Raw genomic sequence first — 11,511 nt, 5'->3', positions numbered from 1 at the left:
TCTTAGCCATTCTGTTATATTTCTATTTCATTGTATCTCTGGGCTACAATCTGGATAATTTACTTGTATTGAATATTGTTTCTTTAGCCCAGTTAACTGATTCTCTCATCAGCCGAGTTTAATCTGTATTTTAATCAATCTCCTAAATTTTAACGTTCAACTTACACAGTTCATCGATTCTAAAACAACTTTTTTCCAGATTTTAACACCCCTGAAGTCCAGCAGCATCTTATAATCGGTGGCATCTTGAATGATAATTGTCAGTGTTTTTGACGACACATAAAATTATGGCTCATCTTATGATCAATCTTATTTTATAGTCAACACAGTATGGTATTCCTTTTTCATTTTTTGGAAGCTCTATTTTATTCTTTTTGAGCCCAAATGACTTGAATTTTTTACCTATTTTAGAACTTCTTGTTTGTTTTTTTTTAAACTTATAAAACTTAGACTTCCCTGGGGGCACAGTGGATAAGAATCTGCCTGCCAATGCAGGGGACACGTGTTTGATCCCTGGTCCAGGAAGATCCCACACGCTGCGGAGCAACTAAGCCTGTGATCCACAACTACTGAGCCCGTGAGCCGCAACTACTAAAAGCCCACACACCTAGAGCCCGTGCTCCTCAACAAGAGAAGCCACCACAAGGAGAAGCCCGCGCACGTCAATGAAAAGTAGCCCCCGCTCGCCACAACTAGAGAAAGCCCGTGCGCAGCAACGAAGACCCAACACAGCCAAAAATAAATAAATTTTTTAAAAATTAAATCTTTAATCTTATAAAACTTAATAATCTTATATTCTTTGTCAGATAACTGCAATATCTGAAGACTTTGCAAGTCTATTTCTACTGCATATTATTTCTGCTGGTTTCCATTCATGGTGCATTTTTTTCCTGTGCTATTTATCTGTGAGCCAGTCATTTTCTTTGGACCTTTACCTGTGGAATTGCTTTGAGGCCTAGATTGAAGTTGAGTTCCTCCAGAGAGGATTTGCATTTACTTTTATGAGTTGCCTGGGGGGCACGTCCAACCTGAGACCACTCTAAATTAAATTAATTTGCTTGAGTTATTTTGGACTACATAGTTATCATAAATTTAGACCACAGACTCATTTAGGGGCTTACTTATTATGGTTATGAATTCTCAGGAGATATTTTTCTCTGGATCACTTAACATCAGGATTTTAAATCCTGCACAATAACAGCAGATTATTTGCAAGCGGGTAATCAGAGTTAGTGTTTTAAGGTCCTCTGCTGGAACAAAGGTTAGACAGTGATACTTTTCTAGACTTAGGTTAAGTATGCATGTTCAGATTGCTAGAGTAATAACTTCCAAACAGGTAGAAAGGGTAAAGATGAAATGAAAAACAGGGGGAAAAACAAATCAAAAGAAGACAGAAAGGAAGGTGGGAAAAAAGGGGGGTGTTAAAAGTAGGACAAATGGAAAGAACATAAAAAGAAGAAACTTACCTAAATATATTTCAGTCATACTAAAAGAAGTTTTAACTCTCCAGTACAAGACAAAAATTATCAGAATAGATTCTTTTTTAACCTAGCTATATGTATTCACAAGAGCTATGCTTAAAGCATAAGAACAAAGAGAAACTAAAAGTCAAAGGTGTAAGAAAGATATGCTAGGTAAATGTTAACCAAAAGAAAATATCTGTAGCTTTATTAATATAAGATAAAATAAACTTCAAGGCAAAAGGCATTATGAGAAATAAAAGGGTCACTACATAATAATATTACTTTCAATTTCCCAAGAATTTTTTTTTTTTTTTTTTTTTTGCGATACGCGGGCCTCTCACTGTTGTGGCCTCTCCCATTGCGAGCACAGGCTCCGGACGCGCAGGCTCAGCGGCCATGGCTCACGGGTCCAGCCGCTCCGCGGCATGTGGGATCTTCCCGGACCGGGGCACGAATCCGTATCCCCTGCATCGACAGGCGGACTCTCAACCACTGCGCCACCAGGGAAGCCCAAGAATTTTTAACATATAAAAATATTCAGGAATAATTCTAACAAATAATGTGCAATCCTTCCTGGAGACAATTATAAAACTTTATTGAAAAATGCTAAAATTCTACATAAACCTGAAGATATACTTTTTCTAGGACAAGAAAATTCAGTGTCATAAAGTTACCCATTCTCCCCAAATAGATTTAGAGATTCAATATAATGTCAATCAAAAACCCAACAGCACACAACTTCATGTTTATATAAATGTATATGAAAAAATAAAGGTCCTAAGAAGAGTCAAGGCAATCTTGAAGAACAAAGTAGGAGAACTTTCCATATCAGACATTGAAACATATTATAAAACTATAGTAATTGAGATGGTACAGTATTGGCACAGATAAATAGAACATAACACAGAAATAAACCCACATATTTGGAAACTTAATTTTTTGCAGATTTGGCACAGCACATCGTTGTGGAACAGAAAGACTATTCAATAAACGTTGCTGAGGCAACTGTAGATCTACATGGGGAAAATGGAATTAAATCTCAATCATACCATATACAAAAATCAATTCCAGGTAGATTAAAATACTTAAATGTAAAAGGCAAAACTATAACACCCTCAGAAGACAACATAGAGAATATTTTATGACATTGGGATAGGTAATAATTTTTCTAAATAAGATGTGAAAAGCAAAAAAAAAAAAAAACTATAAAGTTTCCCATAAAGGGAAAAATGGATAAAATCAACTACATTATAATTAAGAACGTCTCACTAGAGAGTAGAAAGTAAGCCTCAACCGGAGAGGACATACTTATAACACATAAAACTGGAAAAAAATATCCATGATATATAAAGAACATCTGTGAATCACTTTTTTAATGGGCAAAGAACACAAAAGTCCATTTCACAAAAGAGGACTCACAAATGATCTATAAACATGTGAAAATTATAATTAGTCAGGGAAAAGAAAATTAAACCACAGTGAAATTACCATATCATACTACCAATGTCGAGTTAAATGTCAGTCAATACCAAGAGTTGGCAAGGATGGGGGCAACAGCACCTCTCATCCACTCCTGGTAGAGCTTTAAATTGGTGAAATCACTTCAGAAAACACTTGTTACCTAGTGAAGTTGCACATCCTAAACCCTAACAATTGCACTCCCAGCTATATGCCCTGAAGAAACTCATGTACATGTGCAGCAAGACATATGTCCAAGATTGGATTTCTAAAATGGAGATGTAGTTGTAATACAACAGAGCAGAGGAAATGAACTGACTACAACTACATGCATCCAGCAGACGAACCTGAAAACCATGATGTTGAGTGAAAGAAGCCAAATTGGAAGACGCACGGTATGTTTCCATTTATATACATTCACAAACAGGTAAGACTGAACAATATATTGTCTAGGACTATGTGCACAGCTGATAATTACAAGGAAAAGGAAGAAACTTATTAGCATGGATTTGTGGTTTCATCTGGGGAAGGGAAGGGAGTGCAATGAGGAGCACCTGCAGGCTTCTAAGGTGTGTTTGTTCTTGTTAAGCTGAATGGTGGGTAAAAGAGAGTTAATTATATTTTTAACAGGCTATGAAAGCTTTACACAGGCTCTTGTACGTATGATATACTTCACAATAAAATGTATTTTAAAGGAAATATGAGAAAGCTAAATTCTTATTTTTCATAGTGAGAAATCAGTAGAAAATGCCTAAAACTGAACAAAGCAAGAGGTAGCAATTATAAACACTGTATCTAGGTTTATGGATGTGAATGTCAAGGCTAAAAGAATTCAGTTTGGTTGTTGCTGGAGAGCAAGACATGGAAAGAAGGAATGGGGAGCAGGACTCGGCTGCTTTTTATAACAAGTCTTGTAGACTTGTTGGACTCATTAAACGATGTGCCTGCCGTATAATTAATTTAAATAAAAGTGAAGTTTAAAAAGTGGCGTCTGATACCTAGGATAGTCAAATGCATGGAGACAGAAGGTAGAGTGGTGGTTTCTGGGGGCTGGTGAGGGAATGGGGTCATGGAGGGTTAGTGTTTAATGGGTACAGAGTTTCAACTGGGGAAGACGAAAAGATATGGAAATGGACGGTGCTGATGGGTGCACAACAATGTGAATTTCCTCAACGCTACTAAACTGTACACTTAAAAATTATTAAAGTGGTAAATTTTATGTTATGTACATTTTACCACACACAAAAAATTAAAGCTCAAAAAAAAAGAGAGTGGAATTTGAGCTAAGTCAGAGAGAGTATGAAGGAGTTAACCATCTGAGGCAGGGTGACGAGGTTCCAGGAAATCTGATTCTTGCCCTGAATCCTTTCTTCATTAAAGGTATTAATTCCCACTTCTGGTTGGAGACCTCCCTAACAGTCTCCAGAGATCACATGAGGTGCTCTAATATTTGCAAATAAAACTCCCAAACTAAATTATGTTTAATTTACAGAAGTCCACTTTGGGTGCTTAATGGAAATGAATATATCAAATGTAATATTAAAAAACAGGAGTATCATCATTCACACTGCAAAAGGATTCTTTGACTAACAAGAGGATTTACTACAGTTTCTTAACATTCCTCCCTCGGGACACTCAAAATGTGATTTAATTAACACAAAACAGGCTTATCCCACCTTCCAGAAATATGCCAAACAGGTGCTTTCAAAGGAAATTGAGAACTGAAAATCCAAGAAAACAATGACCCACCAAAAGGTGGGTTAATGCTGCTCTAGACTAGTTTCTAAATCAACTTCATCATTGAAAAGTCCCACACTGGGGTCATTCCAGCAAGGGAAGCTGTAGCTGACCGACCATATCTCCATCACATCTCATGCTTCCCCCTATCATCACACACCATATAAATTCTAATTCTTCACAAGCATCAGTCTAACACGAAACAAGCTTATCATGGGCCAGGGCTGTGTCACATTCATCTGTGTGACCCAAGAAACCCTGCATACAGCCCAGGCACTGCCCAGGACCTACTTATTGATGATCTGTCGATTCACTCATCCTGCTAACTGCCCAAAGCCTAGGGGAACAAACCTTGCTTCCTAGGCCTTTGCCCTTGCCTGTTCCACCAGCTCTGCATCCACCAGCTCAGAGCTCCTAAATCTTTGCTCTGTCCTGCTTCCCACTTTTAGTTACTGGACCCCTTTCTCACCACCCACAGTCAGAGACCTCACATGGTATCATACTTAAATGCAACCCTCCAGTACCAGGGTCTTGCTTTCCCCTCCCCCAGAACTGGCGTCCACCCCCAAACCTAGGCCCAGCAGTTGATGACAGACTCTTGGGCCAACCTCTGCCACATGGATGCCTTTGCTTGGACACCCAGCTGGCCTCCTCTCTATTGCAGCACACCCACCCTCTTCCTCACTGGTCCAGCCACCTACCCGGGAGACCCCAGCTCCAGTCCACCTCCACCCAGTCCCTAAAGGGGAGAGGGTTTGCCCAGTGACATTCCCTGGCCCTCAGCCCACAGCTCTCACCCCACTGTGGCTGAGGGACTGGCCATACCAGGACCACCCAGCCAATGATGATCAGGTGCCCCAGACCACAGGCCAAGAGCCTGCTCCCAGTGAGGCAGAGAGGGTTGGCAGCCACCACCCAAGAAGCCACTTCCTACTTTTTGGAGGAAGGGCACCTGCAGGCCAAGGGGTGCAGCTGCAGCCAGGGGCCAGCCCCTGGTGCTGGGGAGCCATGCATACAGCCCTATGAGGAGCTGGTGAAGTCTCTACTGTGTGGAGGAAACGCAAAGGTGGCCAGACACTTTTCCTGTCTGTGGGCCAGCAAACGCTTTCTGGAAAGGACTAAATAGTAAATATTTTAGTCTTTGGGGGGCCCATGAGGCAATATACAGCAAGTATTCTCACTGTATAGTCTTTCTTATATTTAAAAATATAAAGAGCTTTTGGGCTGTACAAAAATAAGTGGATCTAGATTTAGCCTGCAGGCTGTAGTTTGCCCACCCCTGTCTAGTTGAAGAGGCAGGCATTCATTTATGAGACTATTGGAAACTATTAGAAAGCTCAAGGGAAATCAGAGACCAGAGTTGGAAGCATTCTTCAATCAAAGCCAATGATCTCCAAAGTGAGGCATTTGCTCTTACCGGGGAGAGAGGAAGAAATTAATAAGACTTCTAGTGTATATATTTTTTAAATTAATTAATTAATGTATTTATTTTTGGCTGTGTTGGGTCTTCATTGCTGCGTGTGGGCTTTCTCTAGTTGTAGCGAGCGGGGACTACTCTTCACTGCGGTTCGTGGGCTTCTCATTGTGGGGGCTTATCTTGTTGCGGAGCACAGGCTCTAGGCACGCGGGCTTCAGTAGTTGTGGCGCACGGGCTTAGCTGCTCCGCGGCATGTGGGATCTTCCCATACCAGGGCTCGAACCCATGTCCCCTGCACTGGCAGGCATATTCTTAACCACTGTGCCACCAGGGAAGTCCCTCTAGTGTATATTTTTATCTCATCCTTTTTTATTTCAATTTTTGTTTGTGTTTTATTAAATACATGATATAAGTACAATGGTATTTATACAGAATTTATAAATACATAATTATATATGTTGGGTGTGACATGCTAAAAACTTTTTAATTGTAGGAGGGCAGGATGAAAAAAATCTGAAGAATGCTGGCCTAATGATCTGGCACCAATTTTGAAAAGTCTCATACTGTCATGACTTTGTTTCTATAAGTACCTCTTCTCTTACATAGCGTTGGGTGGCAAAATCTGATTTTTTAAAATTAAAACTTATTTAAATCAATGTTGACAGATACTGGAGGATTTCCCTATCTTTGAAATCAATGTATTATGGTGGGGGGGTACTACTTGAGCACTGCTATGAGCAAGGTTATGCCTTTAGAATCTGATGTCTGATTGAGATTTTGAATCCTTGCTGCTCCCTTTTGTCATGTGGCGTCAGAACAGTCTTCCCCCATCACAGGCCTTTGCGATCAAGAATTTTAAGACTACTGCTGGGTCCATGTTTACTTCAGGCTCTCCTTGACTTAATTACATAGTAACACTTCTTGTATGTGCTGAACTCAGCCTCTGTACAACAGCAGACTTTTGTGCAACAGAAGACAGCAACTGGGGGGATGGGGTGTGGCCTGCCAATTTAGCTCCTCACCTTACTTGATTTCATCTAAACAGAGTTGTTTGCACATTTTGCCCAGATTTTGTAAAAATTAGTGGAAAATGGAAAACTGAAATTTTTACTGCCAATTTTTAAACTGTTGAGATAAACTTGATGTAACTGAGATAAAGATGGAAAATAAACATTCTGGAAACCAATAGCCTCACTCAGACATGCATTGGAGTAACCTAGGTAACTAGGTATTGATTTGGACAGGAAAAGATTAAAACGATAAAAGATGTTGTCAAGAACTCTGAAAGGTCAAAATTTTTACCCTGACTTCAAGTTAATAAGTTGGCTTGCCACCATTTCCTGGATGCCAGCAGAAGACAAAAAACCCTGGGTCACAGACAAAGAACTTTATTACTCATGGCAATATCAGCATTTGTGCCAGTTCTCTGAGTCCCATTTTCCACAAAGAGGGTCAGGTGACACCTGCCCAGGCAGTAGGTTGAATTATAGGAGAGGAATACTGAGTGTAGGGAACCTTAAATCTTCTATGATTTCTATTCTTTTAAATTTTTTTTTTTTTTTTTTTTTTTTTGCCATGCCACGGCTTGCGGTATCTTAGTTCTCCAACCAGTGATCGATCCCATGCCCTTGGCAGTGAGAGTGTGGAGTCCTAACCACTGGACTGACAGGGAATTCACAAGATTTTTTTTATGGCCCAGAATGTGGTCTATCTTAGTGAAAGTCCGTGAGCGCTTGGGAAGAATGTGTATGCCACTGTTGTTGGATGGAGTGTTCCATAAATGTCAATTAGATCAAATCAATTGATGGTGCTGTTCAGGTCAACTATATTCTCTCTGATTTTCTGCCTGGTTGACCTAAAAATTACTGAAAAAAGGATGTTGAAATTTCCAACCAGATAGCAGATTTGTCTATTTCTCCTTGCAGTTCTATCAGTTTTTGCCTCATGAATTTTTTTTGTTTTTGCGGTACGCGGGCCTCTCACTGTTGTGGCCTCTCCCGTTGCGGAGCACAGGCTCCGGACGCGCAGGATCAGCGGCCATGGCTCACGGGCCCAGCCACTCCGCAGCATGTGGGATCTTCCCAGACCGGGACACGAACCCGTGTCCCCTGCATTGGTAGGTGGACTCTCAACCACTGCGCCACCAGGGAAGCCCTGCCTCATGAATTTTAACACTCTGTTGTTAGGTGCAAACATGCTAAGAACTGTTATATATTCTTGGAAAATTAAATCCTTTATTGTTATATAATGCCCCTCTTTATCCCTGATAAGTTTCCTTTTTCTGAAGTCTGCTTTGTCTGAAATTAAGACAGCTACTACAACTTTCTTTTGATTAGTGTTAGCGTGGAATAGCTTTCTCCATCATTTCACTTTTAATATATCTGAACCTTTATATTTAAAGTGGGTTTCTTGTAGACGACTTAATAGTTGGGTCTTCTTTATCCAGTCTGACAATCTCGGTCTTTTAATTGGTGTATTAGACCATTCACATTTAAATTTATTACTGATATAGTTGGAGTAATAGCTACCATGTTTGTAACTGTTTTCTATTTATTATACTTGTTTTTGTTTCTTTTGTTCCCCTCTTTACCTGCCTTCTCTGGTTTTAATTGAACATTTCAAAGAATTCCACTTTATCTTCTCCCTTGGCATATCAAGTATGCTTCTTTTAAAAATTATTTTAGTAGTTGCCCTAGAATTTGCAATGTACACTTTTAACTAATCTATGTCTGCCTTCAAACAACACTACTTCACATGTGGTGTGGGTACTTTAGAACAGGTGTCCCCAACCCCCGGGCCACGGACCAGTATTGGTCTGTGGCCTGTTAGGAACTGGGCCACACATCAGGAGGTGAGCAGCAGGCGAGTGAGCGAAGCTTCATCTGTATTTACAGCTGCTCCCCATCACTTGCCTTACCACCTGAGCTCTGCCTCCTGTCAGCATTATGGTGAGTTTTATAATTATTTCGTTATGTATTACAACGTAATAATAATAGACATAAAGTGCATAATAAATGTAATGCACTTGAATCATCCCAAAACCATCCCCCCACCACCCTGGTCCATGAAAAAATTGTCTTCCATGAAACCGGTCCCTGGTGCCAAAAAGGTTGGGGACCATTGCTTTAGAACATTCCCAGTTTCTTCCTCTTACCCCTTATAACATTGCTGAAATACAGTATATTTCACTTATCCATAAACAGCAATCTCATTGTTACCATTTTTAAAGAGTTATCTTCTAGATCAATTAAGAAAAAAATAAAATATTTTATTTTACCTTCATTTATTCCTTCCCCTTTCCTTTCTTTATGTAGATACAAATTTTTGACCTATTTCATTTTCCTACTCCCTGAAAAACTTTTTTTAATATTTCTTGCAGAATTCAAAATCCGAATTCCCTCAGATTTTGTTTGTCTGGGAAAGTATTTCTTCTTCACTCTTTTTTAATGTTGATATTTATTTATTATTATATTTTATTATATAAGTTTCAGGTGTACAGCATCATAATTCAACATCTGTATACACTACAAAATGATTATCACAAGTCTAGTTACCATTCATCACCATACAGTTGACCCCCTACCCTCTATTTCACCCACCTCTCAACCCCCTTCCCCTCTGGTAACCACTAATTTGACCTCTGTATCTATGAGTTTGTTTTTAGTTTTCTTTGTTTGTTCACTTGTTTTGTTTTTTTAGATTCAATATGAGTGAAATCATATGGTATTTATCTTTCTCTGACTGAGTTAATTCACTTATTTCATAATACCTTCATGATCCATCTATGTTGTTGTAAATGGTAGGATTTCATTCTTTTTTATGCCTGAGTGTATTCCATTTGGTATATACACCACATCTTCTTTATCCATTCATCCATCAGTGGACACTTAGGTCATTTCCATATCTTGGCTCTTGTAAATAATGTTGCAATGAACATATGGGTGTGTATATCTTTTTGAATTAATGTTTTCATGTTCTTTGGATAAATACCCAGAAGTGAAATAGCTGGGTCAATGGTAGTCCTAGCCTTAATTTTTTGAGAACCCTCAATATTGTTTTCCATGGTGGCTGCACCAATTTATAACGGCACCAACTGTGTATGAGGAATCCCTTTTCTCCACATCTTCTGCAACATTGTTGTTTCTTGTCTTTTCAGTAATAGTCATTCTAACAGGTGGGAGGTGATCTCTCATTGTGGCTTTGATTTGCATTTCCCTAATAATTAGTAATGTTGAACATGTATTCATGTGCCTGTTGGCCATCTGTACGTCTTCTTTGGAAAAATGTCTATTCAGGTCCTCTGCCAATTTTTTAATCAAAGTTGTTTGTTTTTTGTCGAATTATATGAGTTCTTTATATATTTTGGATATTAGTCCCTTATCAGATATATGATTTGCAAATATCTTCTCCCATTCAATAGATTGCCTTTTCATTTTGATGATGGTTTCCTTCGCTATACAGAAGCTTTTTAGTTTGATATAGTCCCATTTGTTTATTTTTGCTTTTGTTTCCCTTGCCTTTGGAGTCAGATCCACAAAACGTCACTAAGACGTCACTAGATGTCAATGAGGTTACCACCTATGTCTTCTTCTAGAAATTTTGTGGTTTTCGGTCTTACATTCAATGCTTTAATCCACTTTGAGTCAATTTTTGTGTATGGTGTAAGATAGTGGTCTAGTTTCATTTTGCTGCATGTGGCTATCCAGTTTTCCCAACACTATTTATTGAAGAGACTATCCTTTTTCCATTGTATGTTCTTTGCTCCTTTGTCATAAATTGTCCTTATACATATAGGTTTATTTCTGAACTCTCAATTCTGTTCCATTGATCTGCGTATCTGTTTTTGCCAGTACCATATTGTTTTGATTACTATATCTCTGTAGTATAGTTTGGTATCAGGGAGCATGACACCTCCAGCTATGTTCTTCTCTCTCAAGACTGTTTTGCCTATTTGAGTCTCCTTCAGTCTCAAGGGATAATCTCACTGGGTAGGAATTCTAGGTTTGTGTCTTTTTCTTCAAAACTTTAAATATTTCATTCCACTCTCTTCTTGCTTTCACAGTTTCTGACAAGAAGTCCACTGTAATTCTTATGCTTGTTTCTCTATAAGTAGTAATTTCCCCCCCGCTCGCTTTCAAGATTTTCTCTTTGTCTTTATTTTTCTGCAGTTTGAATACGATGATTATTTTATTATACTGAACAGTAAACAAATCTTTCCTTCACAGGGAACATTATCTTTGTCTTCCAAAGCTATTTATTGTTCTAACAGCCTTGAAAAGATAATCTGGATGTGCAGAAACATAGAGATCCATGGAGAATTTATCCATGTATAAAACACTGTGAAAATGGCACTGGAAATTGGGTTCAAAACAGTGTCCTCAGGGGGAATTCCCTGGCAGTCCAGTGGTTGGGACTTGGTGCTTTCACTGCTGTGGG

The sequence above is a fragment of the Hyperoodon ampullatus genome, assembly GCF_949752795.1.
Source record: "Hyperoodon ampullatus genome assembly, chromosome: 9".
In the NCBI taxonomy this organism is placed as follows: Eukaryota; Metazoa; Chordata; class Mammalia; order Artiodactyla; family Ziphiidae; genus Hyperoodon; species Hyperoodon ampullatus.
Note: the sequence above shows the minus strand (reverse complement) of the source record.